The following is a 19,183-nucleotide window of genomic DNA, read 5'->3' on the forward strand; positions in this document are numbered from 1 at the left end:
AAACGGCTGCAAAACCTGTTTTCCCAGCACGGGGACCTTGAGTTCTATAAGATAAAGCCATAAACATGTGTATCCGAGTCTTCTATCAAAAGTTACAGCTATTTATATGAAGTTGTACAAAAACGCTTTCTTTCGCCAAGACAGTGCGTTTCTCACTGTTACATGCATTTGAATGGGGAACTCGACCGAAACAAAGTATAGGTTTTCATTATGTGTATAACTTGAAAATCTTAGCTCAAACAGCTGCAAAACCTGTTTTCCCAGCACGGGGATATTGAGTTCTATAAGATAAAGCCATAAACATGTTTGTCTGAGTCTTCTATCAAAAGTTACAGCTATTTATATGAAGTTGTACAAAAACGCTTTCTTTCGCCAAGACAGTGCGTTTCTCACTGTTACATGCAGTTGACTGGGGAACTCGCCCGAAACAAAGTATAGGTTTTCATTATGTGTATAACTTGGAAATCTTAGCTCAAACAGCTGCAAATCCTGTTTGCCCAGCACGGGGACCTTGAGTTCTATAAGATAAAGCCATAAACATGTTTGTCTGAGTCTTCTATCAAAAGTTACAGCTATTTATATGAAGTTGTACAAAAACGCTTTCTTTCGCCAAGACAGTGCGTTTCTCACTGTTACATGCATTTTGAATGGGGAACTCGCCCGAGACAAAGTATAGGTTTTCATTATGTGAATAATTTTAAAATCTTAGCTCAATCGGCTGCAAAACCTGTTTGCCCAGCACGGGGACCTTGAGTTCTATAAGATAAAGCCATAAACATGTGTATCCGAGTCTTCTATCAAAAGTTACAGCTATTTATATGAAGTTGTACAAAAACGCTTTCTTTCGCCAAGACAGTGCGTTTCTCACTGTTACATGCATTTGAATGGGGAACTCGCCCGAAACAAAGTATAGGTTTTCATTATGTGTATAACTTCAAAATCTTAGCTCAAACAGCTGCAAAACCTGTTTTCCCAGCATGGGGATATTGAGTTCTATAAGATAAAGCCATAAACATGTTTGTCTGAGTCTTCTATCAAAAGTTACAGCTATTTATATGAAGTTGTACAAAAACGCTTTATTTCGCCAAGACAGTGTGTTTCTCACTGTTACATGCATTTGAATGGGAAACTCGCCTGAAACAAAGTATAGGTTTTCATTATGTGAATAATTTTAAAATCTTAGCTCAATCGGCTGCAAAACATATTTGCCCAGCACGGGGATATTGAGTTCTATAAGATAAAGCCATAAACATGTTTGTCTGAGTCTTCTATCAAAAGTTACAGCTATTTATATGAAGTTGTACAAAAACGCTTTCTTTCGCCAAGACAGTGCGTTTCTCACTGTTACATGCATTTGAATGGGGAACTCGCCCGAAACAAAGTATAGGTTTTCATTATGTGTATAACTTGGAAATCTTAGCTCAAACAGCTGCAAATCCTGTTTTCCCAGCACGGGGACCTTGAGTTCTATAAGATAAAGCCATAAACATGTGTATCCGAGTCTTCTATCAAAAGTTACAGCTATTTATATGAAGTTGTACAAAAACGCTTTCTTTCGCCAAGACAGTGCGTTTCTCACTGTTACATGCATTTGAATGGGGAACTCGACCGAAACAAAGTATAGGTTTTCATTATGTGTATAACTTCAAAATCTTAGCTCAAACAGCTGCAAAACCTGTTTTCCCAGCACGGGGATATTAAGTTCTATAAGATAAAGCCATAAACATGTTTGTCTGAGTCTTCTATCAAAAGTTACAGCGATTTATATGAAGTTGTACAAAAACGCTTTCTTTCGCCAAGACAGTGCGTTTCTCACTGTTACATGCAGTTGACTGGGGAACTCGCCCGAAACAAAGTATAGGTTTTCATTATGTGTATAACTTGGAAATCTTAGCTCAAACAGCTGCAAATCCTGTTTTCCCAGCACGGGGACCTTGAGTTCTATAAGATAAAGCCATAAACATGTTTGTCTGAGTCTTCTATCAAAAGTTACAGCTATTTATATGAAGTTGTACAAAAACGCTTTCTTTCGCCAAGACAGTGCGTTTCTCACTGTTACATGCATTTGAATGGGGAACTCGCCCGAAACAAAGTATAGGTTTTCATTATGTGTATAACTTGGAAATCTTAGCTCAAACAGCTGCAAATCCTGTTTTCCCAGCACGGGGACCTTGAGTTCTATAAGATAAAGCCATAAACATGTGTATCCGAGTCTTCTATCAAAAGTTACAGCTATTTATATGAAGTTGTACAAAAACGCTTTCTTTCGCCAAGACAGTGCGTTTCTCACTGTTACATGCATTTGAATGGGGAACTCGCCCGAAACAAAGTATAGGTTTTCATTATGTGTATAACTTGGAAATCTTAGCTCAAACGGCTGCAAAACCTGTTTTCCCAGCACGGGGACCTTGAGTTCTATAAGATAAAGCCATAAACATGTGTATCCGAGTCTTCTATCAAAAGTTACAGCTATTTATATGAAGTTGTACAAAAACGCTTTTTTTCGCCAAGACAGTGCGTTTCTCACTGTTACATGCATTTGAATGGGGAACTCGACCGAAACAAAGTATAGGTTTTCATTATGTGTATAACTTGAAAATCTTAGCTCAAACAGCTGCAAAACCTGTTTTCCCAGCACGGGGATATTGAGTTCTATAAGATAAAGCCATAAACATGTTTGTCTGAGTCTTCTATCAAAAGTTACAGCTATTTATATGAAGTTGTACAAAAACGCTTTCTTTCGCCAAGACAGTGCGTTTCTCACTGTTACATGCAGTTGACTGGGGAACTCGCCCGAAACAAAGTATAGGTTTTCATTATGTGTATAACTTGGAAATCTTAGCTCAAACAGCTGCAAATCCTGTTTGCCCAGCACGGGGACCTTGAGTTCTATAAGATAAAGCTATAAACATGTTTGTCTGAGTCTTCTATCAAAAGTTACAGCTATTTATATGAAGTTGTACAAAAACGCTTTCTTTCGCCAAGACAGTGCGTTTCTCACTGTTACATGCATTTTGAATGGGGAACTCGCCCGAGACAAAGTATAGGTTTTCATTATGTGAATAATTTTAAAATCTTAGCTCAATCGGCTGCAAAACCTGTTTGCCCAGCACGGGGACCTTGAGTTCTATAAGATAAAGCCATAAACATGTGTATCCGAGTCTTCTATCAAAAGTTACAGCTATTTATATGAAGTTGTACAAAAACGCTTTCTTTCGCCAAGACAGTGCGTTTCTCACTGTTACATGCATTTGAATGGGGAACTCGCCCGAAACAAAGTATAGGTTTTCATTATGTGTATAACTTCAAAATCTTAGCTCAAACAGCTGCAAAACCTGTTTTCCCAGCATGGGGATATTGAGTTCTATAAGATAAAGCCATAAACATGTTTGTCTGAGTCTTCTATCAAAAGTTACAGCTATTTATATGAAGTTGTACAAAAACGCTTTATTTCGCCAAGACAGTGTGTTTCTCACTGTTACATGCATTTGAATGGGAAACTCGCCTGAAACAAAGTATAGGTTTTCATTATGTGAATAATTTTAAAATCTTAGCTCAATCGGCTGCAAAACATATTTGCCCAGCACGGGGATATTGAGTTCTATAAGATAAAGCCATAAACATGTTTGTCTGAGTCTTCTATCAAAAGTTACAGCTATTTATATGAAGTTGTACAAAAACGCTTTCTTTCGCCAAGACAGTGCGTTTCTCACTGTTACATGCATTTGAATGGGGAACTCGCCCGAAACAAAGTATAGGTTTTCATTATGTGTATAACTTGGAAATCTTAGCTCAAACAGCTGCAAATCCTGTTTTCCCAGCACGGGGACCTTGAGTTCTATAAGATAAAGCCATAAACATGTGTATCCGAGTCTTCTATCAAAAGTTACAGCTATTTATATGAAGTTGTACAAAAACGCTTTCTTTCGCCAAGACAGTGCGTTTCTCACTGTTACATGCATTTGAATGGGGAACTCGACCGAAACAAAGTATAGGTTTTCATTATGTGTATAACTTCAAAATCTTAGCTCAAACAGCTGCAAAACCTGTTTTCCCAGCACGGGGATATTAAGTTCTATAAGATAAAGCCATAAACATGTTTGTCTGAGTCTTCTATCAAAAGTTACAGCGATTTATATGAAGTTGTACAAAAACGCTTTCTTTCGCCAAGACAGTGCGTTTCTCACTGTTACATGCAGTTGACTGGGGAACTCGCCCGAAACAAAGTATAGGTTTTCATTATGTGTATAACTTGGAAATCTTAGCTCAAACAGCTGCAAATCCTGTTTTCCCAGCACGGGGACCTTGAGTTCTATAAGATAAAGCCATAAACATGTTTGTCTGAGTCTTCTATCAAAAGTTACAGCTATTTATATGAAGTTGTACAAAAACGCTTTCTTTCGCCAAGACAGTGCGTTTCTCACTGTTACATGCATTTGAATGGGGAACTCGCCCGAAACAAAGTATAGGTTTTCATTATGTGTATAACTTGGAAATCTTAGCTCAAACAGCTGCAAATCCTGTTTTCCCAGCACGGGGACCTTGAGTTCTATAAGATAAAGCCATAAACATGTGTATCCGAGTCTTCTATCAAAAGTTACAGCTATTTATATGAAGTTGTACAAAAACGCTTTCTTTCGCCAAGACAGTGCGTTTCTCACTGTTACATGCATTTGAATGGGGAACTCGCCCGAAACAAAGTATAGGTTTTCATTATGTGTATAACTTGGAAATCTTAGCTCAAACGGCTGCAAAACCTGTTTTCCCAGCACGGGGACCTTGAGTTCTATAAGATAAAGCCATAAACATGTGTATCCGAGTCTTCTATCAAAAGTTACAGCTATTTATATGAAGTTGTACAAAAACGCTTTTTTTCGCCAAGACAGTGCGTTTCTCACTGTTACATGCATTTGAATGGGGAACTCGACCGAAACAAAGTATAGGTTTTCATTATGTGTATAACTTGAAAATCTTAGCTCAAACAGCTGCAAAACCTGTTTTCCCAGCACGGGGATATTGAGTTCTATAAGATAAAGCCATAAACATGTTTGTCTGAGTCTTCTATCAAAAGTTACAGCTATTTATATGAAGTTGTACAAAAACGCTTTCTTTCGCCAAGACAGTGCGTTTCTCACTGTTACATGCAGTTGACTGGGGAACTCGCCCGAAACAAAGTATAGGTTTTCATTATGTGTATAACTTGGAAATCTTAGCTCAAACAGCTGCAAATACTGTTTGCCCAGCACGGGGACCTTGAGTTCTATAAGATAAAGCTATAAACATGTTTGTCTGAGTCTTCTATCAAAAGTTACAGCTATTTATATGAAGTTGTACAAAAACGCTTTCTTTCGCCAAGACAGTGCGTTTCTCACTGTTACATGCATTTTGAATGGGGAACTCGCCCGAGACAAAGTATAGGTTTTCATTATGTGAATAATTTTAAAATCTTAGCTCAATCGGCTGCAAAACCTGTTTGCCCAGCACGGGGACCTTGAGTTCTATAAGATAAAGCCATAAACATGTGTATCCGAGTCTTCTATCAAAAGTTACAGCTATTTATATGAAGTTGTACAAAAACGCTTTCTTTCGCCAAGACAGTGCGTTTCTCACTGTTACATGCATTTGAATGGGGAACTCGACCGAAACAAAGTATAGGTTTTCATTATGTGTATAACTTCAAAATCTTAGCTCAAACAGCTGCAAAACCTGTTTTCCCAGCATGGGGATATTGAGTTCTATAAGATAAAGCCATAAACATGTTTGTCTGAGTCTTATATCAAAAGTTACAGCTATTTATATGAAGTTGTACAAAAACGCTTTATTTCGCCAAGACAGTGTGTTTCTCACTGTTACATGCATTTGAATGGGAAACTCGCCTGAAACAAAGTATAGGTTTTCATTATGTGAATAATTTTAAAATCTTAGCTCAATCGGCTGCAAAACATATTTGCCCAGCACGGGGATATTGAGTTCTATAAGATAAAGCCATAAACATGTTTGTCTGAGTCTTCTATCAAAAGTTACAGCTATTTATATGAAGTTGTACAAAAACGCTTTCTTTCGCCAAGACAGTGCGTTTCTCACTGTTACATGCATTTGAATGGGGAACTCGCCCGAAACAAAGTATAGGTTTTCATTATGTGTATAACTTGGAAATCTTAGCTCAAACAGCTGCAAAACCTGTTTTCCCAGCACGGGGATATTGAGTTCTATAAGATAAAGCCATAAACATGTTTGTCTGAGTCTTTTATCAAAAGTTACAGCTATTTATATGAAGTTGTACAAAAACGCTTTCTTTCGCCAAGACAGTGCGTTTCTCACTGTTACATGCATTTGAATGGGGAACTCGACCGAAAAAAGTATAGGTTTTCATTATGTGAATAATTTTAAAATCTTAGCTCAAACGGCTGCAAATCCTGTTTTCCCAGCACGGGGACCTTGAGTTCTATAAGATAAAGCCATAAACATGTGTATCCGAATCTTCTATCAAAAGTTACAGCTATTTCTATGAAGTTGTACAAAAACGCTTTCTTTCGCCAAGACAGTGCGTTTCTTACTGTTACATGCATTTGAATGGGGAACTCGACCGAAACAAAGTATAGGTTTTCATTATGTGAATAATTTTAAAATCTTAGCTCAAACGGCTGCAAAACCTGTTTGCCCAGCACGGGGATATTGAGTTCTATAAGATAAAGCCATAAACATGTTTGTCTGAGTCTTCTATCAAAAGTTACAGCTATTTATATGAAGTTGTACAAAAACGCTTTCTTTCGCCAAGACAGTGCGTTTCTCACTGTTACATGCATTTGAATGGGGAACTCGCCCGAAACAAAGTATAGGTTTTCATTATGTGTATAACTTGGAAATCTTAGCTCAAACAGCTGCAAAACCTGTTTTCCCAGCACGGGGATATTGAGTTCTATAAGATAAAGCCATAAACATGTTTGTCTGAGTCTTTTATCAAAAGTTACAGCTATTTATATGAAGTTGTACAAAAACGCTTTCTTTCGCCAAGACAGTGCGTTTCTCACTGTTACATGCATTTGAATGGGGAACTCGACCGAAAAAAGTATAGGTTTTCATTATGTGAATAATTTTAAAATCTTAGCTCAAACGGCTGCAAATCCTGTTTTCCCAGCACGGGGACCTTGAGTTCTATAAGATAAAGCCATAAACATGTGTATCCGAATCTTCTATCAAAAGTTACAGCTATTTCTATGAAGTTGTACAAAAACGCTTTCTTTCGCCAAGACAGTGCGTTTCTCACTGTTACATGCATTTGAATGGGGAACTCGACCGAAACAAAGTATAGGTTTTCATTATGTGAATAATTTTAAAATCTTAGCTCAAACGGCTGCAAAACCTGTTTGCCCAGCACGGGGATATTGAGTTCTATAAGATAAAGCCATAAACATGTTTGTCTGAGTCTTCTATCAAAAGTTACAGCGATTTATATGAAGTTGTACGAAAACGCTTTATTTCGCCAAGACAATGCGTTTCTCACTGTTACATGCATTTGAATGGGAAACTCGCCCGAGACAAAGTATAGGTTTTCATTATGTGAATAATTTTAAAATCTTAGCTCAAACGGCTGCAAAACCTGTTTGCCCAGCACGGGGATATTGAGTTCTATAAGATAAAGCCATAAACATGTTTGTCTGAGTCTTCTATCAAAAGTTACAGCTATTTATATGAAGTTGTACAAAAACGCTTTCTTTCGCCAAGACAGTGCGTTTCTCACTGTTACATGCATTTGAATGGGGAACTCGCCCGAAACAAAGTATAGGTTTTCATTATGTGTATAACTTGAAAATCTTAGCTCAAACGGCTGCAAAACCTGTTTGCCCAGCACGGGGATATTGAGTTCTATAAGATAAAGCCATAAACATGTTTGTCTGAGTCTTTTATCAAAAGTTACAGCTATTTATATGAAGTTGTACAAAAACGCTTTCTTTCGCCAAGACAGTGCGTTTCTCACTGTTACATGCATTTGAATGGGGAACTCGCCCGAAACAAAGTATAGGTTTTCATTATGTGTATAACTTGGAAATCTTAGCTCAAACAGCTGCAAATCCTGTTTTCCCAGCACGGGGACCTTGAGTTCTATAAGATGAAGCCATAAACATGTTTGTCTGAGTCTTCTATCAAAAGTTACAGCTATTTATATGAAGTTGTACAAAAACGCTTTCTTTCGCCAAGACAGTGTGTTTCTCACTGTTACATGCATTTTGAATGGGGAACTCGCCCGAGACAAAGTATAGGTTTTCATTATGTGAATAATTTTAAAATCTTAGCTCAATCGGCTGCAAAACCTGTTTTCCCAGCACGGGGATATTGAGTTCTATAAGATAAAGCCATAAACATGTTTGTCTGAGTCTTTTATCAAAAGTTACAGCTATTTATATGAAGTTGTACAAAAACGCTTTCTTTCGCCAAGACAGTGCGTTTCTCACTGTTACATGCATTTGAATGGGGAACTCGCCCGAAACAAAGTATAGGTTTTCATTATGTGTATAACTTGGAAATCTTAGCTCAAACAGCTGCAAATCCTGTTTTCCCAGCACGGGGACCTTGAGTTCTATAAGATGAAGCCATAAACATGTTTGTCTGAGTCTTCTATCAAAAGTTACAGATATTTATATGAAGTTGTACAAAAACGCTTTCTTTCGCCAAGACAGTGCGTTTCTCACTGTTACATGCATTTTGAATGGGGAACTCGCCCGAGACAAAGTATAGGTTTTCATTATGTGAATAATTTTAAAATCTTAGCTCAATCGGCTGCAAAACCTGTTTCCCCAGCACGGGGACCTTGAGTTCTATAAGATAAAGCCATAAACATGTCTATCCGAGTCTTCTATCAAAAGTTACAGCTATTTATATGAAGTTGTACAAAAACGCTTTCTTTCGCCAAGACAGTGCGTTTCTCACTGTTACATGCATTTGAATGGGGAACTCGACCGAAACAAAGTATAGGTTTTCATTATGTGTATAACTTCAAAATCTTAGCTCAAACAGCTGCAAAACCTGTTTTCCCAGCACGGGGATATTGAGTTCTATAAGATAAAGCCATAAACATGTTTGTCTGAGTCTTTTATCAAAAGTTACAGCTATTTATATGAAGTTGTACAAAAACGCTTTCTTTCGCCAAGACAGTGCGTTTCTCACTGTTACATGCATTTGAATGGGGAACTCGCCCGAAACAAAGTATAGGTTTTCATTATGTGTATAACTTGGAAATCTTAGCTCAAACAGCTGCAAATCCTGTTTTCCCAGCACGGGGACCTTGAGTTCTATAAGATGAAGCCATAAACATGTTTGTCTGAGTCTTCTATCAAAAGTTACAGCTATTTATATGAAGTTGTACAAAAACGCTTTCTTTCGCCAAGACAGTGCGTTTCTCACTGTTACATGCATTTTGAATGGGGAACTCGCCCGAGACAAAGTATAGGTTTTCATTATGTGAATAATTTTAAAATCTTAGCTCAATCGGCTGCAAAACCTGTTTGCCCAGCACGGGGACCTTGAGTTCTATAAGATAAAGCCATAAACATGTCTATCCGAGTCTTCTATCAAAAGTTACAGCTATTTATATGAAGTTGTACAAAAACGCTTTCTTTCGCCAAGACAGTGCGTTTCTCACTGTTACATGCATTTGAATGGGGAACTCGACCGAAACAAAGTATAGGTTTTCATTATGTGTATAACTTGAAAATCTTAGCTCAAACAGCTGCAAAACCTGTTTTCCCAGCACGGGGATATTAAGTTCTATAAGATAAAGCCATAAACATGTTTGTCTGAGTCTTCTATCAAAAGTTACAGCGATTTATATGAAGTTGTACAAAAACGCTTTCTTTCGCCAAGACAGTGCGTTTCTCACTGTTACATGCAGTTGACTGGGGAACTCGCCCGAAACAAAGTATAGGTTTTCATTATGTGTATAACTTGGAAATCTTAGCTCAAACAGCTGCAAATCCTGTTTTCCCAGCACGGGGACCTTGAGTTCTATAAGATAAAGCCATAAACATGTTTGTCTGAGTCTTCTATCAAAAGTTACAGCTATTTATATGAAGTTGTACAAAAACGCTTTCTTTCGCCAAGACAGTGCGTTTCTCACTGTTACATGCATTTGAATGGGGAACTCGCCCGAAACAAAGTATAGGTTTTCATTATGTGTATAACTTGGAAATCTTAGCTCAAACAGCTGCAAATCCTGTTTTCCCAGCACGGGGACCTTGAGTTCTATAAGATAAAGCCATAAACATGTTTGTCTGAGTCTTCTATCAAAAGTTACAGCTATTTATATGAAGTTGTACAAAAACGCTTTCTTTCGCCAAGACAGTGCGTTTCTCACTGTTACATGCATTTGAATGGGGAACTCGCCCGAAACAAAGTATAGGTTTTCATTATGTGTATAACTTGGAAATCTTAGCTCAAACAGCTGCAAATCCTGTTTTCCCAGCACGGGGACCTTGAGTTCTATAAGATAAAGCCATAAACATGTGTATCCGAGTCTTCTATCAAAAGTTACAGCTATTTATATGAAGTTGTACAAAAACGCTTTCTTTCGCCAAGACAGTGCGTTTCTCACTGTTACATGCATTTGAATGGGGAACTCGCCCGAAACAAAGTATAGGTTTTCATTATGTGTATAACTTGGAAATCTTAGCTCAAACGGCTGCAAAACCTGTTTTCCCAGCACGGGGACCTTGAGTTCTATAAGATAAAGCCATAAACATGTGTATCCGAGTCTTCTATCAAAAGTTACAGCTATTTATATGAAGTTGTACAAAAACGCTTTCTTTCGCCAAGACAGTGCGTTTCTCACTGTTACATGCATTTGAATGGGGAACTCGACCGAAACAAAGTATAGGTTTTCATTATGTGTATAACTTGAAAATCTTAGCTCAAACAGCTGCAAAACCTGTTTTCCCAGCACGGGGATATTGAGTTCTATAAGATAAAGCCATAAACATGTTTGTCTGAGTCTTCTATCAAAAGTTACAGCTATTTATATGAAGTTGTACAAAAACGCTTTCTTTCGCCAAGACAGTGCGTTTCTCACTGTTACATGCAGTTGACTGGGGAACTCGCCCGAAACAAAGTATAGGTTTTCATTATGTGTATAACTTGGAAATCTTAGCTCAAACAGCTGCAAATCCTGTTTGCCCAGCACGGGGACCTTGAGTTCTATAAGATAAAGCCATAAACATGTTTGTCTGAGTCTTCTATCAAAAGTTACAGCTATTTATATGAAGTTGTACAAAAACGCTTTCTTTCGCCAAGACAGTGCGTTTCTCACTGTTACATGCATTTTGAATGGGGAACTCGCCCGAGACAAAGTATAGGTTTTCATTATGTGAATAATTTTAAAATCTTAGCTCAATCGGCTGCAAAACCTGTTTGCCCAGCACGGGGACCTTGAGTTCTATAAGATAAAGCCATAAACATGTGTATCCGAGTCTTCTATCAAAAGTTACAGCTATTTATATGAAGTTGTACAAAAACGCTTTCTTTCGCCAAGACAGTGCGTTTCTCACTGTTACATGCATTTGAATGGGGAACTCGCCCGAAACAAAGTATAGGTTTTCATTATGTGTATAACTTCAAAATCTTAGCTCAAACAGCTGCAAAACCTGTTTTCCCAGCATGGGGATATTGAGTTCTATAAGATAAAGCCATAAACATGTTTGTCTGAGTCTTCTATCAAAAGTTACAGCTATTTATATGAAGTTGTACAAAAACGCTTTATTTCGCCAAGACAGTGTGTTTCTCACTGTTACATGCATTTGAATGGGAAACTCGCCTGAAACAAAGTATAGGTTTTCATTATGTGAATAATTTTAAAATCTTAGCTCAATCGGCTGCAAAACATATTTGCCCAGCACGGGGATATTGAGTTCTATAAGATAAAGCCATAAACATGTTTGTCTGAGTCTTCTATCAAAAGTTACAGCTATTTATATGAAGTTGTACAAAAACGCTTTCTTTCGCCAAGACAGTGCGTTTCTCACTGTTATATGCATTTGAATGGGGAACTCGCCCGAAACAAAGTATAGGTTTTCATTATGTGTATAACTTGGAAATCTTAGCTCAAACAGCTGCAAATCCTGTTTTCCCAGCACGGGGACCTTGAGTTCTATAAGATAAAGCCATAAACATGTGTATCCGAGTCTTCTATCAAAAGTTACAGCTATTTATATGAAGTTGTACAAAAACGCTTTCTTTCGCCAAGACAGTGCGTTTCTCACTGTTACATGCATTTGAATGGGGAACTCGACCGAAACAAAGTATAGGTTTTCATTATGTGTATAACTTGAAAATCTTAGCTCAAACAGCTGCAAAACCTGTTTTCCCAGCACGGGGATATTAAGTTCTATAAGATAAAGCCATAAACATGTTTGTCTGAGTCTTCTATCAAAAGTTACAGCGATTTATATGAAGTTGTACAAAAACGCTTTCTTTCGCCAAGACAGTGCGTTTCTCACTGTTACATGCAGTTGACTGGGGAACTCGCCCGAAACAAAGTATAGGTTTTCATTATGTGTATAACTTGGAAATCTTAGCTCAAACAGCTGCAAATCCTGTTTTCCCAGCACGGGGACCTTGAGTTCTATAAGATAAAGCCATAAACATGTTTGTCTGAGTCTTTTATCAAAAGTTACAGCTATTTATATGAAGTTGTACAAAAACGCTTTCTTTCGCCAAGACAGTGCGTTTCTCACTGTTACATGCATTTGAATGGGGAACTCGACCGAAAAAAGTATAGGTTTTCATTATGTGAATAATTTTAAAATCTTAGCTCAAACGGCTGCAAATCCTGTTTTCCCAGCACGGGGACCTTGAGTTCTATAAGATAAAGCCATAAACATGTGTATCCGAATCTTCTATCAAAAGTTACAGCTATTTCTATGAAGTTGTACAAAAACGCTTTCTTTCGCCAAGACAGTGCGTTTCTTACTGTTACATGCATTTGAATGGGGAACTCGACCGAAACAAAGTATAGGTTTTCATTATGTGAATAATTTTAAAATCTTAGCTCAAACGGCTGCAAAACCTGTTTGCCCAGCACGGGGATATTGAGTTCTATAAGATAAAGCCATAAACATGTTTGTCTGAGTCTTCTATCAAAAGTTACAGCTATTTATATGAAGTTGTACAAAAACGCTTTCTTTCGCCAAGACAGTGCGTTTCTCACTGTTACATGCATTTGAATGGGGAACTCGCCCGAAACAAAGTATAGGTTTTCATTATGTGTATAACTTGGAAATCTTAGCTCAAACAGCTGCAAAACCTGTTTTCCCAGCACGGGGATATTGAGTTCTATAAGATAAAGCCATAAACATGTTTGTCTGAGTCTTTTATCAAAAGTTACAGCTATTTATATGAAGTTGTACAAAAACGCTTTCTTTCGCCAAGACAGTGCGTTTCTCACTGTTACATGCATTTGAATGGGGAACTCGACCGAAAAAAGTATAGGTTTTCATTATGTGAATAATTTTAAAATCTTAGCTCAAACGGCTGCAAATCCTGTTTTCCCAGCACGGGGACCTTGAGTTCTATAAGATAAAGCCATAAACATGTGTATCCGAATCTTCTATCAAAAGTTACAGCTATTTCTATGAAGTTGTACAAAAACGCTTTCTTTCGCCAAGACAGTGCGTTTCTCACTGTTACATGCATTTGAATGGGGAACTCGACCGAAACAAAGTATAGGTTTTCATTATGTGAATAATTTTAAAATCTTAGCTCAAACGGCTGCAAAACCTGTTTGCCCAGCACGGGGATATTGAGTTCTATAAGATAAAGCCATAAACATGTTTGTCTGAGTCTTCTATCAAAAGTTACAGCGATTTATATGAAGTTGTACGAAAACGCTTTATTTCGCCAAGACAATGCGTTTCTCACTGTTACATGCATTTGAATGGGAAACTCGCCCGAGACAAAGTATAGGTTTTCATTATGTGAATAATTTTAAAATCTTAGCTCAAACGGCTGCAAAACCTGTTTGCCCAGCACGGGGATATTGAGTTCTATAAGATAAAGCCATAAACATGTTTGTCTGAGTCTTCTATCAAAAGTTACAGCTATTTATATGAAGTTGTACAAAAACGCTTTCTTTCGCCAAGACAGTGCGTTTCTCACTGTTACATGCATTTGAATGGGGAACTCGCCCGAAACAAAGTATAGGTTTTCATTATGTGTATAACTTGAAAATCTTAGCTCAAACGGCTGCAAAACCTGTTTGCCCAGCACGGGGATATTGAGTTCTATAAGATAAAGCCATAAACATGTTTGTCTGAGTCTTTTATCAAAAGTTACAGCTATTTATATGAAGTTGTACAAAAACGCTTTCTTTCGCCAAGACAGTGCGTTTCTCACTGTTACATGCATTTGAATGGGGAACTCGCCCGAAACAAAGTATAGGTTTTCATTATGTGTATAACTTGGAAATCTTAGCTCAAACAGCTGCAAATCCTGTTTTCCCAGCACGGGGACCTTGAGTTCTATAAGATGAAGCCATAAACATGTTTGTCTGAGTCTTCTATCAAAAGTTACAGCTATTTATATGAAGTTGTACAAAAACGCTTTCTTTCGCCAAGACAGTGTGTTTCTCACTGTTACATGCATTTTGAATGGGGAACTCGCCCGAGACAAAGTATAGGTTTTCATTATGTGAATAATTTTAAAATCTTAGCTCAATCGGCTGCAAAACCTGTTTTCCCAGCACGGGGATATTGAGTTCTATAAGATAAAGCCATAAACATGTTTGTCTGAGTCTTTTATCAAAAGTTACAGCTATTTATATGAAGTTGTACAAAAACGCTTTCTTTCGCCAAGACAGTGCGTTTCTCACTGTTACATGCATTTGAATGGGGAACTCGCCCGAAACAAAGTATAGGTTTTCATTATGTGTATAACTTGGAAATCTTAGCTCAAACAGCTGCAAATCCTGTTTTCCCAGCACGGGGACCTTGAGTTCTATAAGATGAAGCCATAAACATGTTTGTCTGAGTCTTCTATCAAAAGTTACAGATATTTATATGAAGTTGTACAAAAACGCTTTCTTTCGCCAAGACAGTGCGTTTCTCACTGTTACATGCATTTTGAATGGGGAACTCGCCCGAGACAAAGTATAGGTTTTCATTATGTGAATAATTTTAAAATCTTAGCTCAATCGGCTGCAAAACCTGTTTCCCCAGCACGGGGACCTTGAGTTCTATAAGATAAAGCCATAAACATGTCTATCCGAGTCTTCTATCAAAAGTTACAGCTATTTATATGAAGTTGTACAAAAACGCTTTCTTTCGCCAAGACAGTGCGTTTCTCACTGTTACATGCATTTGAATGGGGAACTCGACCGAAACAAAGTATAGGTTTTCATTATGTGTATAACTTCAAAATCTTAGCTCAAACAGCTGCAAAACCTGTTTTCCCAGCACGGGGATATTGAGTTCTATAAGATAAAGCCATAAACATGTTTGTCTGAGTCTTTTATCAAAAGTTACAGCTATTTATATGAAGTTGTACAAAAACGCTTTCTTTCGCCAAGACAGTGCGTTTCTCACTGTTACATGCATTTGAATGGGGAACTCGCCCGAAACAAAGTATAGGTTTTCATTATGTGTATAACTTGGAAATCTTAGCTCAAACAGCTGCAAATCCTGTTTTCCCAGCACGGGGACCTTGAGTTCTATAAGATGAAGCCATAAACATGTTTGTCTGAGTCTTCTATCAAAAGTTACAGCTATTTATATGAAGTTGTACAAAAACGCTTTCTTTCGCCAAGACAGTGCGTTTCTCACTGTTACATGCATTTTGAATGGGGAACTCGCCCGAGACAAAGTATAGGTTTTCATTATGTGAATAATTTTAAAATCTTAGCTCAATCGGCTGCAAAACCTGTTTGCCCAGCACGGGGACCTTGAGTTCTATAAGATAAAGCCATAAACATGTCTATCCGAGTCTTCTATCAAAAGTTACAGCTATTTATATGAAGTTGTACAAAAACGCTTTCTTTCGCCAAGACAGTGCGTTTCTCACTGTTACATGCATTTGAATGGGGAACTCGACCGAAACAAAGTATAGGTTTTCATTATGTGTATAACTTGAAAATCTTAGCTCAAACAGCTGCAAAACCTGTTTTCCCAGCACGGGGATATTAAGTTCTATAAGATAAAGCCATAAACATGTTTGTCTGAGTCTTCTATCAAAAGTTACAGCGATTTATATGAAGTTGTACAAAAACGCTTTCTTTCGCCAAGACAGTGCGTTTCTCACTGTTACATGCAGTTGACTGGGGAACTCGCCCGAAACAAAGTATAGGTTTTCATTATGTGTATAACTTGGAAATCTTAGCTCAAACAGCTGCAAATCCTGTTTTCCCAGCACGGGGACCTTGAGTTCTATAAGATAAAGCCATAAACATGTTTGTCTGAGTCTTCTATCAAAAGTTACAGCTATTTATATGAAGTTGTACAAAAACGCTTTCTTTCGCCAAGACAGTGCGTTTCTCACTGTTACATGCATTTGAATGGGGAACTCGCCCGAAACAAAGTATAGGTTTTCATTATGTGTATAACTTGGAAATCTTAGCTCAAACAGCTGCAAATCCTGTTTTCCCAGCACGGGGACCTTGAGTTCTATAAGATAAAGCCATAAACATGTTTGTCTGAGTCTTCTATCAAAAGTTACAGCTATTTATATGAAGTTGTACAAAAACGCTTTCTTTCGCCAAGACAGTGCGTTTCTCACTGTTACATGCATTTGAATGGGGAACTCGCCCGAAACAAAGTATAGGTTTTCATTATGTGTATAACTTGGAAATCTTAGCTCAAACAGCTGCAAATCCTGTTTTCCCAGCACGGGGACCTTGAGTTCTATAAGATAAAGCCATAAACATGTGTATCCGAGTCTTCTATCAAAAGTTACAGCTATTTATATGAAGTTGTACAAAAACGCTTTCTTTCGCCAAGACAGTGCGTTTCTCACTGTTACATGCATTTGAATGGGGAACTCGCCCGAAACAAAGTATAGGTTTTCATTATGTGTATAACTTGGAAATCTTAGCTCAAACGGCTGCAAAACCTGTTTTCCCAGCACGGGGACCTTGAGTTCTATAAGATAAAGCCATAAACATGTGTATCCGAGTCTTCTATCAAAAGTTACAGCTATTTATATGAAGTTGTACAAAAACGCTTTCTTTCGCCAAGACAGTGCGTTTCTCACTGTTACATGCATTTGAATGGGGAACTCGACCGAAACAAAGTATAGGTTTTCATTATGTGTATAACTTGAAAATCTTAGCTCAAACAGCTGCAAAACCTGTTTTCCCAGCACGGGGATATTGAGTTCTATAAGATAAAGCCATAAACATGTTTGTCTGAGTCTTCTATCAAAAGTTACAGCTATTTATATGAAGTTGTACAAAAACGCTTTCTTTCGCCAAGACAGTGCGTTTCTCACTGTTACATGCAGTTGACTGGGGAACTCGCCCGAAACAAAGTATAGGTTTTCATTATGTGTATAACTTGGAAATCTTAGCTCAAACAGCTGCAAATCCTGTTTGCCCAGCACGGGGACCTTGAGTTCTATAAGATAAAGCCATAAACATGTTTGTCTGAGTCTTCTATCAAAAGTTACAGCTATTTATATGAAGTTGTACAAAAACGCTTTCTTTCGCCAAGACAGTGCGTTTCTCACTGTTACATGCATTTTGAATGGGGAACTCGCCCGAGACAAAGTATAGGTTTTCATTATGTGAATAATTTTAAAATCTTAGCTCAATCGGCTGCAAAACCTGTTTGCCCAGCACGGGGACCTTGAGTTCTATAAGATAAAGCCATAAACATGTGTATCCGAGTCTTCTATCAAAAGTTACAGCTATTTATATGAAGTTGTACAAAAACGCTTTCTTTCGCCAAGACAGTGCGTTTCTCACTGTTACATGCATTTGAATGGGGAACTCGCCCGAAACAAAGTATAGGTTTTCATTATGTGTATAACTTCAAAATCTTAGCTCAAACAGCTGCAAAACCTGTTTTCCCAGCATGGGGATATTGAGTTCTATAAGATAAAGCCATAAACATGTTTGTCTGAGTCTTCTATCAAAAGTTACAGCTATTTATATGAAGTTGTACAAAAACGCTTTATTTCGCCAAGACAGTGTGTTTCTCACTGTTACATGCATTTGAATGGGAAACTCGCCTGAAACAAAGTATAGGTTTTCATTATGTGAATAATTTTAAAATCTTAGCTCAATCGGCTGCAAAACATATTTGCCCAGCACGGGGATATTGAGTTCTATAAGATAAAGCCATAAACATGTTTGTCTGAGTCTTCTATCAAAAGTTACAGCTATTTATATGAAGTTGTACAAAAACGCTTTCTTTCGCCAAGACAGTGCGTTTCTCACTGTTACATGCATTTGAATGGGGAACTCGCCCGAAACAAAGTATAGGTTTTCATTATGTGTATAACTTGGAAATCTTAGCTCAAACAGCTGCAAATCCTGTTTTCCCAGCACGGGGACCTTGAGTTCTATAAGATAAAGTCATAAACATGTGTATCCGAGTCTTCTATCAAAAGTTACAGCTATTTATATGAAGTTGTACAAAAACGCTTTCTTTCGCCAAGACAGTGCGTTTCTCACTGTTACATGCATTTGAATGGGGAACTCGACCGAAACAAAGTATAGGTTTTCATTATGTGTATAACTTGAAAATCTTAGCTCAAACAGCTGCAAAACCTGTTTTCCCAGCACGGGGATATTAAGTTCTATAAGATAAAGCCATAAACATGTTTGTCTGAGTCTTCTATCAAAAGTTACAGCTATTTATATGAAGTTGTACAAAAACGCTTTCTTTCGCCAAGACAGTGCGTTTCTCACTGTTACATGCATTTTGAATGGGGAACTCGCCCGAGACAAAGTATAGGTTTTCATTATGTGAATAATTTTAAAATCTTAGCTCAATCGGCTGCAAAACCTGTTTGCCCAGCACGGGGACCTTGAGTTCTATAAGATAAAGCCATAAACATGTGTATCCGAGTCTTCTATCAAAAGTTACAGCTATTTATATGAAGTTGTACAAAAACGCTTTCTTTCGCCAAGACAGTGCGTTTCTCACTGTTACATGCATTTGAATGGGGAACTCGCCCGAAACAAAGTATAGGTTTTCATTATGTG

The sequence above is a fragment of the Rhamphochromis longiceps genome, linkage group LG15 (assembly GCF_057381845.1).
Source record: "Rhamphochromis longiceps isolate RC_006_pf linkage group LG15, R_longiceps_female_GT1.1, whole genome shotgun sequence".
Taxonomy (NCBI): domain Eukaryota; kingdom Metazoa; phylum Chordata; class Actinopteri; order Cichliformes; family Cichlidae; genus Rhamphochromis; species Rhamphochromis longiceps.